Below are 21,471 nucleotides of genomic sequence, written 5' to 3' on the forward strand. Positions count from 1 at the left end.
GAGGTTACTGTTTGAATTTTATTTGTGCATTTCAGTATTATTCTTTTTTAAAAAAGAAAGAAATAAAAAGAAAAAACTGTGAACATATTGTTTGGAGACAGCATCTGCTGGAAACACCCATACCCAAGAGCATTTTAAAACCTTTCTGCTCAACATACTGAGAGTCGTTGAAGGAAACTCCTGCATTGTTTGTAACAGGAGCATCATGAGAACCATTTTTCTTATGATACTTCAGTGTATTAAGAATTTTCCAAAAGTCTATGAAATGTCTTGAGTTTCTTAAGCCCATCTCTTCGCGAGAGAATAATGCCTCCTTTTATTTCAAAATATTGGAAGATGTATTTAGAAATAAAATCAAGAAACCCCCTTACATTAAGGGTACTGTGCAATGTCTGGTTATTAAGAAGCTTACTGTACTTTCCTTTAGCTACAGATAGGAATAATGGGTATGGTTCAGTTTGTGCTTCTCATAACTGTTTGCACCACACTCTAAGCCAGACCTTGGCTTAGCAAGACCACACAAACGTGTGGGCTGCTTTAGAGGAGCTTGCAGCTGCTTTGCTCTTCCACAGTCCTTTTGGAGGTGTGTAGGTAGTAGCTTCGGACTTTCGGGTGGCTGGCATGTCGCCTACTGTGCAAAGGCATGAATCACGTTTGAATGACCCGCCTACATTTGCCTCTGGCTCTGCACACCACTGGCATGTGCCCCTCAGAAGGTTGCTTGTGAGGGAATGTGGCCCTCAGGATGAAAAGCCCTGAAAGAAAGCACCAGGCACTTCAAAAATGCACCATCCAACTATGTCCAGATATCATCATCACTGAGCAGTTACTGAAGAAAGTGAGAAGATCTGTGCATCTGCTGACCACAACTACTGGGCATCATGGTAGGGCAAGCCTGTACAGTATAAGCAACTTGCAGTGGTATGAACTGGTTATGTAACTGAAAAGTGCAGGCTGCTAAGAAATTCTGGGCAAACACAAGACAATACAAACACAGGATTTAGTACTGCAGCCTTCTGAACTGGTTTTGTGTACAGATGTTTCTTATTGGGACTCAAGAAGGCTAGCAACTAAACACCTAAGCTACCTTCTTAGGATCACAGTGGAATAAGTTTGCAGGGTAGACCTCTGGTAAAGAAATGCTATTTAACATTAATGGTTAATATTAAGAGAGCTGAAACATGAGTCAGCTTGGCTTGGCTTCGTGCAATGTGGCACTGAAAAGGATCGAGGAATCCAGAGCTGAGGTTCTCCACCTTTGCATTATTTGAAGCATCATTCCATCAAGTACCTGTGATAAATCCAGTGATCGGACGATAAGCAAGAATATTACATGGTCATTTGATGAGTCCTCAAGTCATTCTTCTAGTGAAGGAGTTCAGAGCTCTAGCAGATGTTTAGCTTCACCCTAGGACTTCAGGGCATTGTGAGAACCAACATACACACCATACATTTAAAGCCCATTTTAAGCACATGCCTCCCTCTAAAGAATCCCGGGAACTGTAGTTTGCAGTTCCTGCACTAAACAAACAAGATTATTTGGGAGGTCATGTGCTTTAAATGTATGGTGTGCATGTGGTACTTGATGCATCATAACATCATGGAAATAATGAAAAACAAACCAAAAACCTTGAGTTGTATCACCCTTCAGACAACATTCAACAGATGAAATTTTTCACTACTGCACATGTGGGGTCCTAGAAGGGCCTTCCTAAATTGAATCCTGTACAATTCTACATGCCAGCAGCCATCAATGGTCATTTTTGGGTCATCATGAAGGCATTGTCTTCTGTCTGACTTGAAATAAAGCCAGATCAGTTGCAAATCCCATAATGATCATGCATCACATAGAGAAGTGCCACACTTCTATAGTTTACCCACAGCTGGAGAACTGCTGTACAAAATTATCTCCCATTCTGCTGCCTAAATTCCTTCATTTTTGTATCCATAAATTATCCATCTCTTATGCAGACCTCTGTCCTGGGTAACATTCCCATGGAATCTCAACTAGGAGCTGTCCTTTCATTTTCTTTTAAACTAAAGCTCTGCCCTGCCTCAAATAAGAGAAAACAGATACATCTTCGCTTGTGGAACACATGCTGCTTGGAACATGGCAGTCATTGGCCAATATTTACAGTTGGAAGTTAACAGCCAGTCATTTAACCCAGAAGCGACACTTAATTTTTGAATTTGTTGCTTAGTTGTTGATATTCTATTTAAAATAAAATAAAAGATCTACATCTTCTTAAAGGGTTTAGAAAACGACACAGCTACAGCACATATTGCACTTTGGTTTCTATGGCAACAGGTAAGGGGCATCAAGTATTGGCATCTTCCCAGCTTTCTGTGCTTCGCTGTAGCTGCATGCTGCTAGCCTGAGGGAACTGGTGGGAGGCTGTCCATCAGCCTCAGTGGTGGGGAAATGGTGCCACACACACAAAAAGGCACTGCCTCTGCTCCCATGTCGACCCATTGTGTGAGGCTTGCCTTTCAGACAGAGGAGTCCCCCTTTCCTGTTTGTTCAATGAATGGAGGAAGGCTGGTACTAGCAGACGTGACAGATGAATGAGGCAAAGGCCGAGCTAGAAGAAGAACTCAGTAGCTGAATCACGGTTGAACAACATGACTTGAGATAAATGACTTCCTCCACCAATGATGAGACAACAAGGCTGAACAGGAAGAGTGACAACATTATCCGTTCAGGAAAGAGCAGGCATTTATGGTGGTCATTTTCTTTTACCAAAATAGATGAAAGGAAGTAGATTGTGTTTTGGTGGGGTTTTAGAAGTCATTCATAGTTCATCATAGTTCACTTGGGTGTCCAGGTTGAAATCCCTGGCTTCAAATACCACTTCAATCAACGAAGCAAATGGAAGATCTTTGGACAGTAACTCCAACGTACTTTACAAGGTGGTTGTGAAGATAAAATAGGGGAAGCATGAGCAAAATACGAATGGAATAAATCAATACAAATTGATGCACTCTGATGCCCCACCTACAGACCCAGGCAAAATGTAATCACGTGAAGAGTTGGAACAAAACTAAATGATTTTCTTTTTAAGGGATTGAAATTCCCTTATTCTTATATCATCAAAATTAAATTACTATTTTTTTTTCAATTGTGTTTTGCATTCCAGTAGTAAGGCTATATGTTGAATTGCTGTCAGCTGTAATTCTATTTTGTTAATCTGAGACCTAGCTCTTCACTGCAAAGAGCACACAACTTCTGTGTATTCCTTACCCTTCCATCTGCCCTCTCTACTGGTTTCCAGGGTGAATAAGAGGTGCATTCAGATGCAGACATTATTGTATTAGTTTGTCTGGTTCTAATGTTAGTGCTTTTGTCCCACTTCCTGATGTTCATTTTATACTGCATTCCCTGTATTGTTATGGAACTGTGATCTTTTGATCAATATACTGCCATGTTGTGCTAAATTTCATTCGCACCAGTGGGCAGGGTAGGACACAGCAGCATAGCTATATGTCAGAATACTGCCCCCAATTTCATCACACAGCGTGATCCATGAAAATGGCAAGAAAATTGCAGCACAGAACTCACCCAACTTTCCAGGTTAATGGGGTTGCAAAATGATGTTTATCTGAAAGCAATTTGTTCTTGTCTCAGGATATCCTGCATCCAAGTTTCTACTTATACAAATATCTTGTGGACACGATGGACAAAAGTCTTATTGGGTAATGATTAGCCAAGATATTCAAACCCAGCCACTTTTTTTTTTAAAGACAAGTAGTACAACAATTTCCTAGGTTCACACATGAACGAACCACCAGTTTGATTTATAAAAGTAAAGAGTATTGTCTGATGTCTGCAGAAAAATTATAGGTGTTATGGAAGTTGGAGTTGTGATGACGGCAGCCTAATTTCCTGTTCTGTACACACTGGGGTTTTTTTTGGTCCCACTGTAATCTTCGGTTGAACAGGGTCTTCAAGTGTTTGAAGCACAACAAAAACCTGTTAACGGAGGCGATAGTGAGATGAGTGTGTGTACCATGGACAATGGTGCCTCTGTCATTCCACCTTCAACTGCCTGAAACAAGTGCTGTCTGTTTCCAGTGTTCCTTTCCTTTTTGCTTTTGATTTTTTGCGGCACGCACAGTTTAAGCAGTCATCAAGGAGAAAAGCAAGACAGAGCCAGGGGAAGCTGAGTAAAAGGAGAAAACAGTCCACCCCCTGCCTCCGCATTTGTTTGTACTCTCTTCTGAAATAAGAGAAAGGCGAAACTTATGGCAACTAAGCCTGGAGTCTGTCTAGAAAGAAGTGGATTGATTGGTGTGGTTTCTCTTCAGCCACAATGGTTAAGTGCGATGTACAGGCTGACTGGACTCGTGAACATTTTCGGCCTCTGGGCCTTCTGTAGAGGAGTGGAAAGGGCTCTACAAATTTTAGAATAAATCAAGCAAATGTACGCTGTGTAACTGTCAATGCAGAAATATTACAGTAAATTTGGTGATGTTTTTGCTGGGTGCTGTCTACTTTCACTGTGTTTCAATCAGGCCAAAGGAAAGGATGCAGCCCGACTTTTCCCACTGGTTGTTGCTGAAGCATCTCTCTCTTTAACAAAACAGCTGTGTTTCAAAATAAAAATAAATTTTGCCCTTTCAGATACAGGAAGTGGTAAAGGAAAAGGGAAGCAGCAGCCTTTTATGCCAGCAACTCCAAATTCCAAATCCTTGCCTGGCTTGGCCTCTCTCTCTCTCTCTCTCTCTCTCTCTCTCTCTCTCTCTCTCTCTCTCTCTCTCTCTCTCTCCCTCTCCCCCTCTCTCTCTCTCTCAAATTGACTGCTCTTTTGTGCAAATCTGGTATATAAAAAACTAATAATAATAAAATACCATAGGTAAAGAAATACCTGCGTTCATACCCATAATGGATTTTAGCTTTCCTGGTTCAAAGCAACAGACAGAGATGATGATTTTACCACTCTTATTTTCAAATCATATATATACTCTCTCTCTCTCTCTCTCTCTCTCTCTCTCTATATATATATATATATATATATATATATATATAGGATTTGTGTTTCCATTGAAACATAATAATTAAAGGTGCATGCACTTAGGTAATCTTTGCATGCCTGCAACATATTTCAGGTTACTTGGTTTGGAAAGACACAGAGACACATTTTTAAAATTATTTTTGACTGCTTTTTTATGCAAATCTGATCTAATGAAAAGCTTGCATATTGAAACACTTTTTAAAAATGTAATAAATACCCGCATGCATGCACACAGCAGACCACAAGATTCCAGAACTTATGGTGCGTAGGGAAGTAGTGTTTGAGGGGAGGGGACCACAACCCACCATGTGGCTATATCCCATCAAACACCAGCCACCAGCATAGATATGTAACGTTGAGATAGATTTCAGGGCCTTAATATTGAAGGCCTTCATGTGTAAATGAAGGTGCAAAATGTGTGCTGGAAACAGTGACTCAGAACATCAAAGCCAGGTCGCACAACAAAATGCACATCTACAGTAGCTCAAGAATACTACATGGACAATAGAACAGCTTTCAATAAAACAGAAGCTGGCCAGCTCTGCAAATCATTAATGGCAGGATGATAAAAAAATTAATCCCTTGAATAAGTTGTCTTTTCACTTTCATCTCCTCCTCTTGGGGTGAACTGTTCACTTTTTATTATACAACTGACAAAAATTGAGAGTGTTCAAGGATAAAGCAGCATGTACACATGCACACATAGAAACAAAAGCCATATGGCTGCAATTAGATCTATTGCTATGATATGTACACATTTGAGCAAATCACAGATCCCCCTCTCACATGAGCATCTTGTTATGCGGTAAATCACAGTCATTTACTGGAAGAGTTTAGAGAGCGAAGGACATATTAAACCAAATTTAGTCTAGATAAATCTCTGCTCTAATTAATGCCACCTGGGCAAAATGATTTCCATACTTAATCAATAATAGCACGGTAGTTAAGCAGGGACAGATAACATCTATCCTTCAAATTCCAATACAAAATGTATACATTAGAATGAAACATCTCTCCCTAGTGTTCTGGGATGGTGATTCTTCTCCTTCCCCTCCTCCTATTGGAGTTTTTGATAGGCACATGCTAGATTTTACCTCTGGGATTGGAAAAATCAAATTGAGGGCATCGTCAAACATCAAAGTACAGCAAGGTTTGTATATTATCAGCATGTGCAAATCTGTATGTAGAGACACCTTCAGTTTAAACAGAAATATAGTACATTCAATCATGGAGAGGAAGACTTTGACCAGGTGAATGATGGGCCTGCTTAGTCTGCTGACCAGGAGCCAACTGTTGATGGTCATCTGCAAGGCCCCTACTCTCCCTTCTTATGGTTCTTCATCTACCAGACTTGGGATTGGACAGCCCTTCAAATAGAAGATGCCTTCAAACAGAAGCCTCTCCTTTGTATAGTAGGATACATGGCCACTTACTAGAAATGACAACTGCATGTTTGCAGACAGTGTAGGCCACTGAATGCAGGTGGAATAGACTGTTTCTTTCAAGCCCTGACTTGAGGGTTCTTCTTCTGTTCTTATGGTGAGCAAGACTGTAGCCCAAATGTACAGACAAGGAGGCATAGGCCATCAAGAAGCAGTGCTCCCTTTTCAAAGCAGAAGAAATGTTGGAGGCAGGGCAGGGAAGGTATCTCCCTCCCGCTCCCCGCAAATGCTTTGGAAAGGCAAAGGTGCTTGAGTGAAAATTGAAAACAGACAACAAAATTTTGGCATAGTTGGTGGGGCGGAGGTGGGAGTTGACAACACAATGGTATGTGAGAGATGATATGAACAGGGAGCAGCCCTTGAAGAACTTCAAAATGAAAGCAAGTAATTTGTAAGTGGGTATTGTGTGTGGAATCAAGGGTGACAAGTGAAGAGATGACAAGACCAAGGTACTTTACTTAGAGCTCAAGGGGGGGAAATGCCTGGCAGAAGATTTGTATTTCATTCTAATTTAAATCAGGGGAGAGATTGCATTCTCCAGGCTACGGGAAAAATATGCTTTATTAAGGAGGAATACGATGATCTTGCTGGGAATCCTAGCCAGGTCTAGTTGTGGGTTTTGGTTCCTCCCAACACTTGTAACGAACCTTTACGTTTAACTCCCCAGTGAGAGATCTGCCCTTCCCCCAGAGAGAATATTATCTTGATCAAGGGCCAGTCCTACCATTAGGCAAAGTGAGGCAGTTGCCAAAGACAGCAGATGCTGGTGGGGTGGAGAGAGGGGAAGCAGCATCAAGGTGATGAAGGCCAGAGATTTGTGTGTCACACACTGAGCTCTTTAAGCTAGTTTGCTGCCTTCAGGTGCAGCGCTGGGCTATGTACACATTAGTAGCTTAAAACTCAGGCATGAAGTCTGACTTTGGATTGGTTTCAATGTCTTAGCTTAGTCTGCCTCACAGAGTTGTTTTGAAGAGTATGATGGAGCTGTGTATATCACAATGAGCTCCTCGGAAGAAGGGTGAGATAAAAAATATACAAGACTGAAAATCCTATGGGATGAGTCCTTATTATTTCCATTTTACAGATATCTATGCAAGTAATAAAAGAGTTGATGAAGAATAGTTAGAATGCATGTGCAATTAAAGCTACCTCCAATTTAGTTGTAAATATTATTTTGTTGTTCTTTCTGGATCGTAAGCACTAAAGCTACCATGCAGGATATTTTAAAATGTGCCTATGCAGTACTGTAAGTGATTATCTGAAACCAGTTACAAGTTGGATTTTAGAAAGTAACTAGAGGTTCCAGAGGGAAATGCTGAGCAGGACACATACTTCAGTCTTCCAGCCCTGACTGACTGAAAGTTTGCAACTGTGTGCTGCTTTCTGGTGCCATTTAAAACAACAGCTGAAACAATATTTTTTCCCTGCACATCTCAGAAGTCCTCTTGGTGTGCAAAGCCCCTGAGTTTGGTTTCCCCTCTTATTTTCCCATTCGCTCTGCACCTACACAGGGAGGACCCACTTTGGGCACAGAGCTATGGTAGTGTTAGCCTCAATACAGACATATTTTTTTTACACACTGGATTGTATCTGATTAAGTAATACTTAAAGTAGAGCCTCATTACTAAATGAAGTCCATTGATTTCAATGGATCAACTCTGAATATGACTTCATTTAATACAACCCATGGTATTTTTCTCCATTATGAAAATTTTCGATTTATTCAAACCCTTGCCTTTCTGTTCTTTAGCTAGACCTGTTACAAATATCCATTATTGCACTGTCATGCGATTGTATGCCCCCTATGAATGTGGGAGGAGGAAAGTCAATAATTTCATGGTGAATGATTTCCAAAATGTTCCATTTTCCCACCTTAAAAAGAGGTGGATGGGTTTCCTTTCTTTCCTTTATTTCGCTGGCAACATACCTTTCCCCCACCCCCACAATAATATATCTAGCAATGACATAATGCAGGGCTACATCATCATTTACCATTGTTCCGGTACCCTTTCTTGAAGACGAACTAAATAATGTCGACCAGATCACTCTTACCTACATGTGTTTGTTGACTTGCTTAAAGTGTTCATAAAGGGTTGGTGATATTGTGATTTGCTTTGCAGAAGCCATGCTGATTCTTCCACAGAAACGCCTATTCTTCTAAACGTTAATCGTTCTAGCTTGAATAACCTGGGGCAGAAGTTAGGCTAATGAGTCTGTAACATTTTTGTCTCCATGTGGATACTTTTTAAAAATTGATATGACACTGGCTTCCGTCCAATTCTCTGGTACCATGCATGTAAACGTAAAGGGACCCCTGACCATTAGGTCCAGTCATGACCGACTCTGGGGTTGCGGCGCTCATCTCGCGTTATTGGCCGAGGGAGACAGCGTACAGCTTCCAGGTCATGTGGCCAGCATGACAAAGCCGCTTCTGGTGAACCAGAGCAGCACACGGAAACGCCGTTTACCTTCCCGTTGTAGCGGTACCTATTTATCCATTTGCACTTTGACAAGCTTTCGAACTGCTAGGTTGGCAGGAGCTGGGACCGAGCAACAGGAGCTCACTCCGTTGCAGGGATTCGAACCGCCGACCTTCTGATCGGCAAGCCCTAAGCTCTGTGGTTTAACCCACAGTGCCACCCGCATCAATACAATGCATGTATTACATTGCAATTTAGCAATTTAGCAATGCATGTGTTCAAATTAGTTCTTTGAAAGTCATCCCTGAAAAACCAGGTTAGGTGTGGGTACAGTATCAGATTGACATTTTTTCCACTGTGAAAACTGGTGTAAAGGAAAGAGCTTGAAAAAGTCCTAGCAAATTCAGTGCTATTGCTGACTAAGATAAGCTCTCTTTAAGTTGGTGTTGTCTTGCTCCTTTTCCTCCCACTGTGTAATTTAAATGTTGTTGAGGCAGGCAATCGGAATAGGACTCCAACTGGTCATAAGAGGGAGACATTTCACAAGGGCTAGTGGAGCACAGAAAAGCAGAGCAAAAGGATCTTTTGGGGACTTTCAGGATTGTGGAGTTTGTTGTGCAGTATGAAAAAAAATGGTCTAGAAATGTTCTAATGAATCATCCTATTTAAAGAGTCTGACTGGTCACTCTGTTTCCTAGTCTGTATGTATTCAGACAGAAGAGGCATCACCCATGAAGTTTTGCAACATTTAAAAACAAAATACCATTCAGTAGAAAAGCTAGGGAGAACTTTTTTTGTAAGACAATCTGTAGTGCTTTAAGGAAACTCCAGTAAACAAATAAACAAAATGGAAAAGGCGGGGGGGGGAGCATGCACCGACAGCTGGACATTTTTACAGGAAAATATCATCCTGACCTTCCCTAGGTTAAAAGCTATCAATCAAGTTTAAATTTAGCTCCCACGCAGTCCCAGATGAACAGGAGGCAGTCAGGGCAAGGAAAGCTTAACGCCTGAGAATGTTTGTACTGTGTGGCAAGAAAAAAAAATTAAAAAGAGCCACCCAGGCTTAAAGTCAACAAAGGGCAGCCTGTAAAAACAAATGGGGCTGATGAGAATGGGGCTGCCACCAGAAAGCTCATTAGAGGCCAGATGCAGCCACTGGGGCCGTCTCTCGGCAGTTTCCTCATAGACAATTCCCCAGTTCCATTGATACCGCAGACCTTCTGACTCAACAGCTCTCCCTCCCCCCCGCCTGCCCCACAACCCACCAGTATAACGAAAGAGCCCAGTCACCAGTTCAGATACAATGCACAGCCCCGGCATGAGATCTCTCCCTTTCCTGAACTCCTCTTGTGGCGCACTAGGCTGCGGCTGAAGGCAAGAGGGATGAGAAAACAGGAAATGTCAATGTAATTGTCCAGGAAAGCAAGTGGCTGGGCGGAGTGGCGGGGAGGAAAGTCATTGTCCAGGTCACTCATCAAGCTTGGACATAATTGGTTCTGGACTTAGGAGCTCAGAACCATAGAAGCTCATTGGGCATCTGTGCACATATGTTCCAGGTCAGTGGCAGCAGTCTGCCCTAGGGGTGTGCGTTAAGTGTTTTGCATTTCATTCCTCAATTTGCTCACCTTATTAAAAACCTAGTTCACTGCATGATTCATTCAGGGGGGGGGGAATGCTTTTCATTCATTCATTCATTCATTCATTCATCACATTTGTTTAGTTTCATTTGCTTCACTGTTATTTCTCATTTTCCCTACTTCCTCCTTTTTTATTTGACCACTGCAAAGCTGATTTCAGTAACCATTTCCACTGGCCACTGCTTTATTTTTTTCTAGGATACTCTGCATGTTGCAATGTCCCAAAGTGCTGCAAAGAGTGGCAGCTCCCACTGGTGGCCACCGTGTCGTTCGCCCCCCCCCCAGATGTCTGGAAGTGATCCTAACATCCAAGACATTCTAAGGGGAGGTGACTGATCTTCACTATAAAAAGTGCTGCTGCACTGAGCTCTGCTAAACCCACTGACATTGTGCTGCATCCTTGAACTATTGTTTGCACATGAATCTGGAATGGCTATTGAATTATTTTCTATTTGTTGTTTGATATATTGCTATTTTTGACATCGTTGCGTTGTTTAGTTTTTTGGTGAGCTCATATTATAAAGCAAGCTGCAATAATTTTGTGTGTGTGTGTAAAAATGAATTATCCAAAATGTAAAAAAGGAAAGGTTAAAATTTTCCTGCATTGTTACTCTAACGAATATGGGGAAATCCTAGTCAGCATTATTCTTTTTTTACTTTTCCAGATGTATTTAAATAATAATAATAATTGTAGTCGAATGCTTGTGATGAAAAGCTGCATTGTTCTGGAATGCAGGGACAATTTTCTCAGAGAAACAATGCCAGAGAAAATCTTTGAAATGACTCAGTGATGCTTATTAGTAATGGTGAAGTAATGAGAGGTAACATGATTTCAGGGATGCAGTGGAATATTGTGTATCTTTTTGTGGCCTGCCTGAAAGCAGGGGGGTGAGCAAGCCTTTTTCTCTGAAGGGCTCAGGGATAATATGGGCTACATAATCTGAGTGGCAGGGGGCAGGGAAGCCGAAGCCAGTGGTGGATGGACTCAAAGCAAAAAGCAGCCTGGCCATCCTGTCTGTCTGTCTGTCTGTCTGTCTGTCTGTCTGTCTGTCTCTTCCCACTCAATAGGTTGCCAAGAGAAGGGCAGATCAGTCTTGCCAGAAGGTTTAAATGATGGCTTGCAGAGCCATGGAGCCCTCTACCAAATGATTCAACCAGACCAGAGCATGCATGTGACTGAATCTATCACGATTTATTCAAATCACAATGCTTACGTTCGGTAGGCTTTTCATATGGCAGACATCCATACCACATAATAACCATATTTTGCACCATTTGATCTTAAATGATTTATTTGTTGTTGCTAGACTGATCCCTTACTATAGAAAACTAAATAAAATAATGTTCAAAGTGGCTATAGTGAGTGCCGATTCACAGAATGTTGTTGGAAGGGACAAGTCACCATGCAGTGACTTTCCCTTTTTATTTTTATTTTGCAAATATGGGCTCATGTACATGCGTATAGATGGAGTACCCCTGCACATTAATGCATTCTGGCTGTGTGGGGGATGGGGAACTAGGTACACTGGCATTTAGGACTGAGGTCAACCAGTGTGATCCGACTTCTGCCTTGCACATTAGGGGAATGTGCAAGGCAGTGTGTCTGGGGGTTATCTGAACACCCCTTTTGATGTCTTGTCAGATAGATGAACTCCAAGAGCAGGGTCACTGGTGTGATCATGTTTCACACCTCCACAGCCCCGCATAATGGTATTACATAAGCTTTGAACAGTCTTCTGTGCAAGCAGAAAAACACCACTTGCCTTTGCTGATGTAGTACTTTCCTTAGGAAGCAAGCAGTAACTCAACACACATCTATGCATCTCTGGGCCTAGTTTATCATGCTCCTGAATCTTCTGGTGCCCATTCTAGCCTGTGCAGTAACTGAATGCCCATTTGTCTTGAGATGGCCTAAGGTTAGCTGGAAGCACGGAGGGGCAGGAACAGCCCCGAAAGCCTCACACTGGCTGGGAATGTCACCTGCTGCCTGGAGAAGGGCAGACCCCGCAGGCAGCAGAGGTCAGCTTCTCAAGTGGGATCAAACAAAAAATGACAGGCGTAGGCCTTGCCCATAAAAGGACCTCTTTGAGGTCAATAAAAAAGCAATTCATTTTCCCCCTGTCCCCGTTTAGACCCTTTGGAGCAGGCAAGTATGAGAAAAGGCCTGTGAACGGTTCTTGTTTGGAGCCTGGCCAACCAACCGAAGGACGCCCAGGCTTTTTTCACAGGACCTTTAGCTGCCACAGCTAACCCACAGCCAGCTTCAGCTGCAAATTCGTCTTCTGTGCTGCCTTCCAGGCTTTCGTCCGATCCACCTAACCCGCCCCCCCTTGCAACTCCTACCTCCCCCAGAGTTGTCTGCTCACCACATTGCACGCCTGTGCCAAAGCAGCTGTCTCTTTGCAGGCTAAAATAGTGAGAATCCAGGACAGGAAATGCACAAGACCCTCGCAGACAGGCAAGATGAAAAACTGACATTTTGTCACACGTCGCCTTCTTCCTGTAACTCGCCCTCTCCTCCCTCCCTCCCTTGCTTTTTAAGGAAAACTGTTTGCATCACATTTCGGTTAACCTTCATATTAACTTTTTAAATATATGTGTGTGTGTGTGTGCGTGGGTGAGAGAGCGATAGATCTCTATCTGACAGAAGAAGCATTGCTCTCCCTTTTCCAGTTCCCACGAAAAGCCTTCCATTGCAGTGAATGTATGACCATCCAACCAAACGAATGGGTGTGCTGAAAAGCGTAGCATATGAAAAATAATCAGGAAAGGTCAGGCTGTGGGCAACATACATTTATGACTGTGGGAAGCAGCAGAGGCTGTTTTCTTAATAAAAAAAATATCCAGCAGACACTATATATCTGTGCTTCTGTTCCATGGGTCTGTATATCTTCGTTGCACCCATGAAAACAGATATCTTGGTTTTTCTCCCCTCCAGTACTTAATGCAGTGTAACACTAAGTTAATTGATGTGACAAAATCCCTAAGGTAAAGGGACGTGGGTGGCACTGTGGTCTAAACCACTAAGCCTTTTGGGTTTGCTGATCAGAATGTCAGTGGTTTGAATCTGTGCGATAGAGTGAGCTCCCGTTGCTCTGTCCCAGCTCCTGTCAACCTAGCAGTTCGAAAGCACACCAGTGCAAGTAGACAAATAGGTACTGCTGTGGCAGGAAAGTAAACGGCGTTTCTGTGTGCTCTGGCTTCCGTCTTGTTCCATTGTGCCATAGTGATGATGGGCAACAGCACTCTGAATTAGCAACAGGTAACTGGGACCCAGCTCTGTATTCTAGTACAGAAAAAGGGAATTTGGATCTGAAAAGCCAATTAATATCCACACTGAAACAGTCAAGCCAGTTTTTACTCCCATCATCACACAACAGCTATGACCTAGGATTCAGTCCTCCTGTGAGATTATGGCACTGGTTCCTCCTTCCTTAGCCCTACCTCTGGAGTCTTTCAGAGCACCGACATTTTATGAATGAAAAGCTGGTATTTGAGCTCACTAGTGAAACGCAATTTTTTGCATGCCTGTGTCACGCAAACCTGGGATTTCTTAGGGGCCCTGGAGTTCTGACACACTCATGGAGCATCCCCACTGCAAGTGCTGTCCTGCCTTGTTTCTTTCCGTATGATTTTGTTCTTATGTAAGAACATAAGAAGACCCCTGTTGAGCCACACCAAAGGCTGGTCTCGTCCAGCATCCTGTTCCCACAGTGGCCAGTCAGAAGCCTTTTGGTGACTCCACAAGCTGAACCTGAAGACAAAAGCTCTCTCCTAAACTTGTTACCCACTGGAGATCTGGTGCATCTACTGAATGCACAGAGGGCTCTAGATTAGGACGATTCCCCCCTCCCCTGTCTATCCCATAGCTGCCAAGTACCCCGTTTTCCCCGGGAAACCCCTGTTTTTACTTACCTTTTCCCGGTGGTCCCCCGTATCACTTCGTCTCCCGTTTTTTTCCGTTATTTTCTCCTGCCGGCGGCCTTTTTTTTTCTTTCCGATTTGCCCTTCTATGGGCACCAAAAATGGCCACCGGCGGCTTCAAAAGTCGCATCTACGCATGTCTGGAAGTGCATAGAAGCGACTTCCGGGGTCGGCGGCAGCCATTTTTGGTGCCCATAGATGGGCGGAGCGATACTGGAAGTTGCGTCGACGCACTTCCTGACATGCGCACAAGCAACTTTCAAAGCCGGCGGCGGCCATTTTTGGTGCCCATAGAAGGGGAAAGCAACACCGGAAGTTACGTCGATGCAACTTCCGGTGTCACACAGCTACCGGTCCCATATTCTGCAGTCCGGGACTTGGAAGGTAAGGTCTATCCTGACATTATATCTGTTTCAGTATCTCTACAGCAATCTGTACAACTGCTGTAATAAGAAAACAACAAAACACCCAAGCACAACTGGAGCCTTAATCTGAAACATCTGTACTAGTGTAAAGCACCAGTGACGCTGCATGACATTTCTAGAATACCAACATAAATCCTTATTCTGTGATGTTGTTCTGGTGCGGCTTTGGGACGAGTTGCACAGTTACTGCTTAATTGCTGGTGATGCACAAAATTTGCATCAAGTGTCTCCACAAGCCAAATTCTCCCTTCCTAATCAAACTCTTTACTGAAAAACTAGCTCTGAGCAAACTGGAAGCTGTTCTCACTCTCTGTCTGGTATTATAATCCAGATGGGGAAAACAGTGAAAATCTGCTGAACGGGCCCCAAATATATTCAAGAGGCTTAGGACCCTCGTATCTATGGGACCGCCTCTCCCAGTATGCCCCGCAGAGGACATTAAGGTCCACAAATAATAACACACTGGAGATCCCAAGTCACAAGGTGGTTAGGCTGGCCTCGACCAGGACCAGGGCCTTCTCAGTACTGGCCCCAACCTGGTAGAACGCTCTGTCTTTTCATAGGGCCTGCAAGACAGAGCTGTTCCACTTGGCCTTTGGTCTGACCCTGGGGTTACCCTCCCCATATGTTTTATCTTATAATGGTTTTATCTTACTTGTAGATTTCTAATTTTAAAATTGAATTTTAACATAGTATTAATCTGCATTTTAATTGAATTGTTTCTTTTATACTTGCGTTGATATTTTTGCTGTTAGCCGCCCTGAGCCCGGTCTTGACTGGGAAGGGCGGGGTATAAATAAAATAATAATAATAACAATTATTATTATTATTATTATTATTATTATTATTATTATTATTATATTACAGGAAACCGTGATAAGGATGCCAACATCTCACGGGTCCTGTATTTTGTCCTGCAAATGTTGACACACTTCTTTGGAACTTCATAGTAAGCTAAAGCAAGCTCTTACACTCTGCCTCCCAGCTAGGATCGCAACAAGCTCTATTTTTAATTGTATTTTATAGGTTTTATATTAAAGTAATGAGCATGATCCATGGAAAAGTAAGTGCATTAAAATTACATGAATCTCACTAAGAGTACTGAACCTGAGCTTAAAATAGCCCCCACTGGAATGTATGGGAATGAACATTAACTCTGGCTGGATCGTGCCCCATCTTTGATAGCCAACAAAACAGCGTTGCTGAATGTTTTGTTAGACTCAGATTTTTGCTGTTTCAAAAGTATTTTGGTTCGCAATGAAAGGGTTTTTTTTTAATAAAAAAAAAGTGGTGATCTCTCATCCTATACACATCCAACCCTTACCAGCTCAGGGCAGGTAAAAATAACATATGTGATATACTTCTAAGCTAAATGTACAGTCTTAAAAAAGTTAAACTGATCCATTCCCAAAATATGATAATTTAAATGCATCTGTGCAGGTAATCAATGTTTAAACATATTAGATTGTCTTAGACCATACTGTTTTTAAAAGTATGTACAGTGGAACCTTGGTTTATGAATACCTCGGTTTACGAATTTTCGGTTTACGAACACCGCGGACCCATCTGGAACGGATTAATCCACTTTCCATTACTTTCAATGGGAAAGTTCGCTTCAGTTTATCAACGCTTCAGTTTATGAACAGACTTCCGGAACCAATTGTGTTCATAAACCGAGGTACCACTGTACTGTAAACTCATTGCCATTTTTTGGTCTCTGCAGATATTTATCATTCCACATAAGACATAATATGATGTGAGGTGCCAGTACGGCTGCTGAAATTCTCTGATGCTGGAAGCATGGGATCTATGAAGAATACTTAAGGGGCTAAAACATCAGTGTTTACAGTTTCCATCTGGATTGATGGAAATAATTCTAGAAGAGTTGAAAGTGGTTTGGGGATATAATACACGTGAGAGTATGGATTAGAGTAAATATATTCCAGCTATTGCATCTTGCAGGCCACATATTAAAATGGGAATGATGTGGGGAGACATTGTTGAATGACAGAAGATGAAAATGTGCCTACATCAAAGGGGCAATTATTTATTTGGGGTGTTTTCACACCTATGGCTACAATAAGGTCAAATTATTCCCAGGTGTAATTTGACACTAAACTCCTTGGATACCTTCTCATATTGTGCTCTGTTCATGTCAACTGGCAGTGCCGACACAATATGCACATTTCCTTAGGCCTGGGACCACCACAATTCAGTCAACGACTAGGATACACATCTAAAATTGATTAGATTGTGGTGTAGTGGCTAATGCTGAAATTCCTATTTAGCCATGAGCTCAGTGGATGACTCTGGTGCTTTCTCTATCTCCCTTTCCTACCTCACAGGGTTGTTGTGAGGATAAATGTATGATACATTTTAGATGTCTGGACTTATGGAATGCAATAATTTGTGTTTTTATTATTGTATCCTTGCTTTGATTTATACAGTATATATTAAGCAGTGTGTAGGAACTGAACGGTTTACAAAGAAATAAAAACCCTATATGAGTTGGGAATTAACGGGGCTCATTTGCTTCCTTTTCTGGCAGATAAACACTTCAGGAGGTTACAGGTAGGTAGCCGTGTTGGTCTGAGTCGAAACAAAATAAAAAAATTCCTTCAGTAGCACCTTAAAGACCAACTAAGTTTTTATTTTGGTATGAGCTTTTGTGTGCATGCGCATGCACACGAAAGCTCATACCAAAATAAAAACTTAATTGGTCTTTAAGGTGCTACTGAAGGAATTTTTTTATTTTACTTCAGGAGGTGTTGAAAATAATGAGGTACAGTGTGGATTGCAGGCAGTCTGGTCTGTAGAAGGGATTAGGACAGTAGCAAATGTTTTTTGGTGTTTGTTTCGTTTGTGGGTTGAGATTTATTTCAGAAAGGCAGCAGTAGGATATAGATAGGGAGCTGCTTACAAAGACACACAGTGGAAGATCTGAAGAATTCAAGGTTGGTGCAGGAGGAAGAAATTTATGCTTCCTGTCATAAAATCCTAAGAACTCTAAGAGAAAGAGCCTTGCTTCAGAGAATTTTGGCAAGTAGGGAAGAATCTAGATAGGACCAGCGGGATGAGGTTATCCTGCTTTATTTTCATTACCTCTTTTGCTCTTTGGGGATTGTTTTGCGTGCATTATAATAAATAATATAAGATATAAAAGATATGAAACAATTGATTAAAATACAGCTTAAAAACAAGATTAAATACGGTACAACATTAAAATGCAGCCTCATTTCAGTAGAAAATCAAATCAAAAACTGCTTGGGGAAGAAAATGTCAAGTCTTCACCAGGCCAATTATCCTTCACCAGGCCAATTATACGTCTTGCGAGGTACCACTGTATGGTTAGAGCTATCCAAATATACTTTAAATATCAAAATCAATGCAATATAGCCTTCAACTCTGGCAATGTCTTTGGGCTGCCTGGATGGAGGGTAGGATAGCCTACTAGACAAAGGTCAAGTTCACATTTGCTTCTGGCCCCGCCCACACACTGGAATAGGGTCCCTTGAAGGCTTTCCATAACGGAATGTGGCCTGTAGACTGTTCTTCACGCCTTACTTACAATGTTCACATACCTTTCCCCAGTGTCACGATGGCAATTGTTCCCATGCCGCAGATGAAATGAGCGTTAAAACTTCTGCCAGATTCCACAAGATTTCCAGAAGGGACTTTTACCTCATGTGAAAGATCACACAAAACATGAAAATGATCAGATAAAAAAACGATGGGGAAATGAACTAAAGTGCCATCTGTATGTAGCCTTGGAGTTGTGCTGTCAGCTATTTGACCTCTACCACAGGGTGCTTTCGGGGACCCAGGTGGCACTGTGGTTAAACCACTGAGCCTAGGGCTTGCTGATCAGAAGGTCAGCGGTTCGAATCCCTGTGACGGGGTGAGCTCCCGTTGCTTGGTCCCAGCTCCTGCCAACCTAGCAGTTCGAAAGCACGTCAAAATGCAAGTAGATAAATAGGAACCGCTACAGCGGGAAGGTAAACGGCGTTTCCATGTGCTGCTCTGGTTTGCCAAAAGTGTCTTTGTCATGCTGGCCACATGACCTGGAAGCTATACGCCGGCTCCCTCGGCCAATAATGCGAGATGCGAGAGTGCAACCCCAGAGTCAGTCACGACTGGACCTAATGGTCAGGGGTCCCTTTACCTTTACCTTTACAGGGTGCTTCAGCTCTGACGCAGCATCCTGGATTGGTGGTCAATGTCAGTGGAATCCCTCATTTGCACCATCCTGCCAGTCTTCTACTTTGAATGACGAGCCATAAAAGGCAGAAAGTGCTAAATTATTGGATTTTAGTCCTTTCCCCCTCCCAGTAAAGTAGATTAATACATGACTGGTTGAGTTTGAAAGCAAACATCAGAAGATGGGATTTAAATAAATAAATAAATAAATAAATGCCCACCCCCGCACACCCCAAACCCATTCCCTTTGCCTCTCAAAAATGCAGTCTTTAATTCATTCAGATAGAAATGGAATGCTCGTGCTAAGCCATCAAAATGTTCATAATTTCTTAAAGATGTTCTTTCATATGATGCAGAATCATCCAACCCAATAAGCCATTAACTTGCTTGTATGCTTTAAAAAGAAAAAGAAAAAATCTGAGCCAAACAAACTTCCCACTTCCTTTCCATTTGGTTTCTCTATGAATGAATCCTTTTCAGGGGAAATGTTAGAAAGATATTTTCAGATCCCTAGACAATATAGGATCAGACCACAGAATTAAAGTGTTTTCTTTGTCTTATGATAGCTTTCTTGTGTAGGTATTAAAACATGCTTGGATCAGATCAATAGTTTCCTTTGAATGCAGCTAGAGAGAATCAAATGCTTAAGCCAGCAATGCACTGCCATTATTATCATTTTTAGAAAGGAATTTAGATACTTCAGTGTTTAAAAAAGAATGCCCTGCAGTTTATTTAACATACAAATGCAAAACAATCAGGTCTGCATGTTAGGAGGAGTTAGATGCTGCTTGCCATTGGTGCACATAGAGGTAAAATAACATCGGTTTAAACTGGCCACTACTTGATTTAAGTACAGTAGATTAGGTTGAGAGGACTTTCTTTTAAAGCAACAATTCAATTTTGCATTTACCTTGCAGTGGAGTTGCATGTGGAACTGAGTTATGGAGAAAGTAAAGCTAGAATTGTCAACATGAGGTCAGCAGTCCCAAGAGCTTTGTTATTAGGCTGTAGAAGACAGCTGCCTATGAATGTCATATTATAGTGAGCCACAAACAGAAGATACTGTACTGAAGTGACAAGGACCGAAGAGCTCATAAAAATACTTTTAATAAACCAAATCCACTTGGCTCACACAGTTCAAAACATACTAGTATGAAGCTGGACTGTGGAGGAAAATTATGTCCCGATCTCAAAATACATAGACAGCACAGCATAACATTTAGATATTTCATCAGGTTAAATTGTTTGGCATGAGTTAAAGCTATGTAGATTCTTGTGCTCAGAACAGATGCCATTCACAAGTTGAATGGCAGTCCATAGTCAGCTTGATTTCTGCATAATAGAAATGCCAGTGCATATCCTCTGACTAGGGGCTGCTCATTCCAATCACCAACCACCCTGGCATCCCCCCCTCCCAGCACACACATTAACCCCCTGGAGCAGCCTTTCATTAACCCTTTCAGTTCCACAGCCTTTCTTTACACCCCTTCACCCCCAGGTCCATGCCTCCCTGCTCCTTTCCTGTACACACCACCCCCCATGGTAAACTTCTACATTTTCTTCTCCCCACATATTGCAACAACTAGGCACCCATTTCACCTTCTGCTCAGTTATGAAGCCAACATCCCCTTCTATTCTACAGACCCTTTCATGCCTCTGCTTTCATCCTTAACCCTATTCCCAGGCATTTTGCTCCCTCCATTTTTGCAACCCCATTTGCACACCCACTTCACCTTCGCTGCTACCTTTTCCCTCCAGCCCTCTCCTTACCTTTCTGCCATTTTCCTCTCAGTTCTTCCCACCTTTCTGCTGTTGTTTTAAGCCACCCAACTTTCCCGCTCTCGGGGTCTCTCATTTCTTGCTCCCATGCCATGTGTCCACTGTGGTTGTACCACCTGCCTTCTCATTTGCTCCCCTGCCCCAACCTGACTTCATGCAAATCCACTACAAATCCTCCAGTGGAGGCTGCACAATGACAGACTTAAGATTTTTATCTACATAGGAAGATAAAGCAGCAGCCATGCTCTGTATGCCAACAGAATTGCAGGGCTGGTGGTTCAAGTCAAAGAAGCGTAACAACTCGATTGCTAACTTCCTCTCCATAAAAGAAACATTGTTTCAAGCAAGCTGGCCTAATGATCAAGTTTACCACAGGAATGTGTTGGCAATTATAGCAATCAATGCAGAGCTTTTTTGTTTTGCTTTTGAAAAATTCCCTCCCCTCCCCCCCAGTTTGACTTATCTGATATCTACTTAGTGCTGAGGGGGATGCTGTTCCTGGGTTATTGCTGTTTTGGATATGGAAAAGGCAGTACTGGGGGCTTCCTTTTAATTATTAAAGGAATGGACTGCATTGCCTTTCACTGCCATATGCAACAAAAACACCCGTTTGCAAGATGCAGAGCTGGTGT

General features: G+C 42.2%; 1 long non-coding RNA gene across 1 annotated transcript; it reads right to left on the reverse strand.

Moving 5' to 3' along the window:
• LOC148686254 (uncharacterized) lies at positions 1-21,002 on the reverse strand. The gene is made up of 3 exons (XR_015948964.1): positions 20,831-21,002; positions 18,445-18,544; positions 1-3,970 (listed from the first exon to the last, which is right to left on the reverse strand). It is a non-coding gene; the product is annotated as an uncharacterized LOC148686254 (long non-coding RNA).
• Between the last annotated feature and the right edge of the window lie 469 nt (positions 21,003-21,471).

The sequence above is a fragment of the Zootoca vivipara genome, chromosome 3 (genome assembly GCF_965207765.1).
Source record: "Zootoca vivipara chromosome 3, rZooViv2.hap1.1, whole genome shotgun sequence".
Lineage (NCBI taxonomy): Eukaryota > Metazoa > Chordata > Lepidosauria > Squamata > Lacertidae > Zootoca > Zootoca vivipara.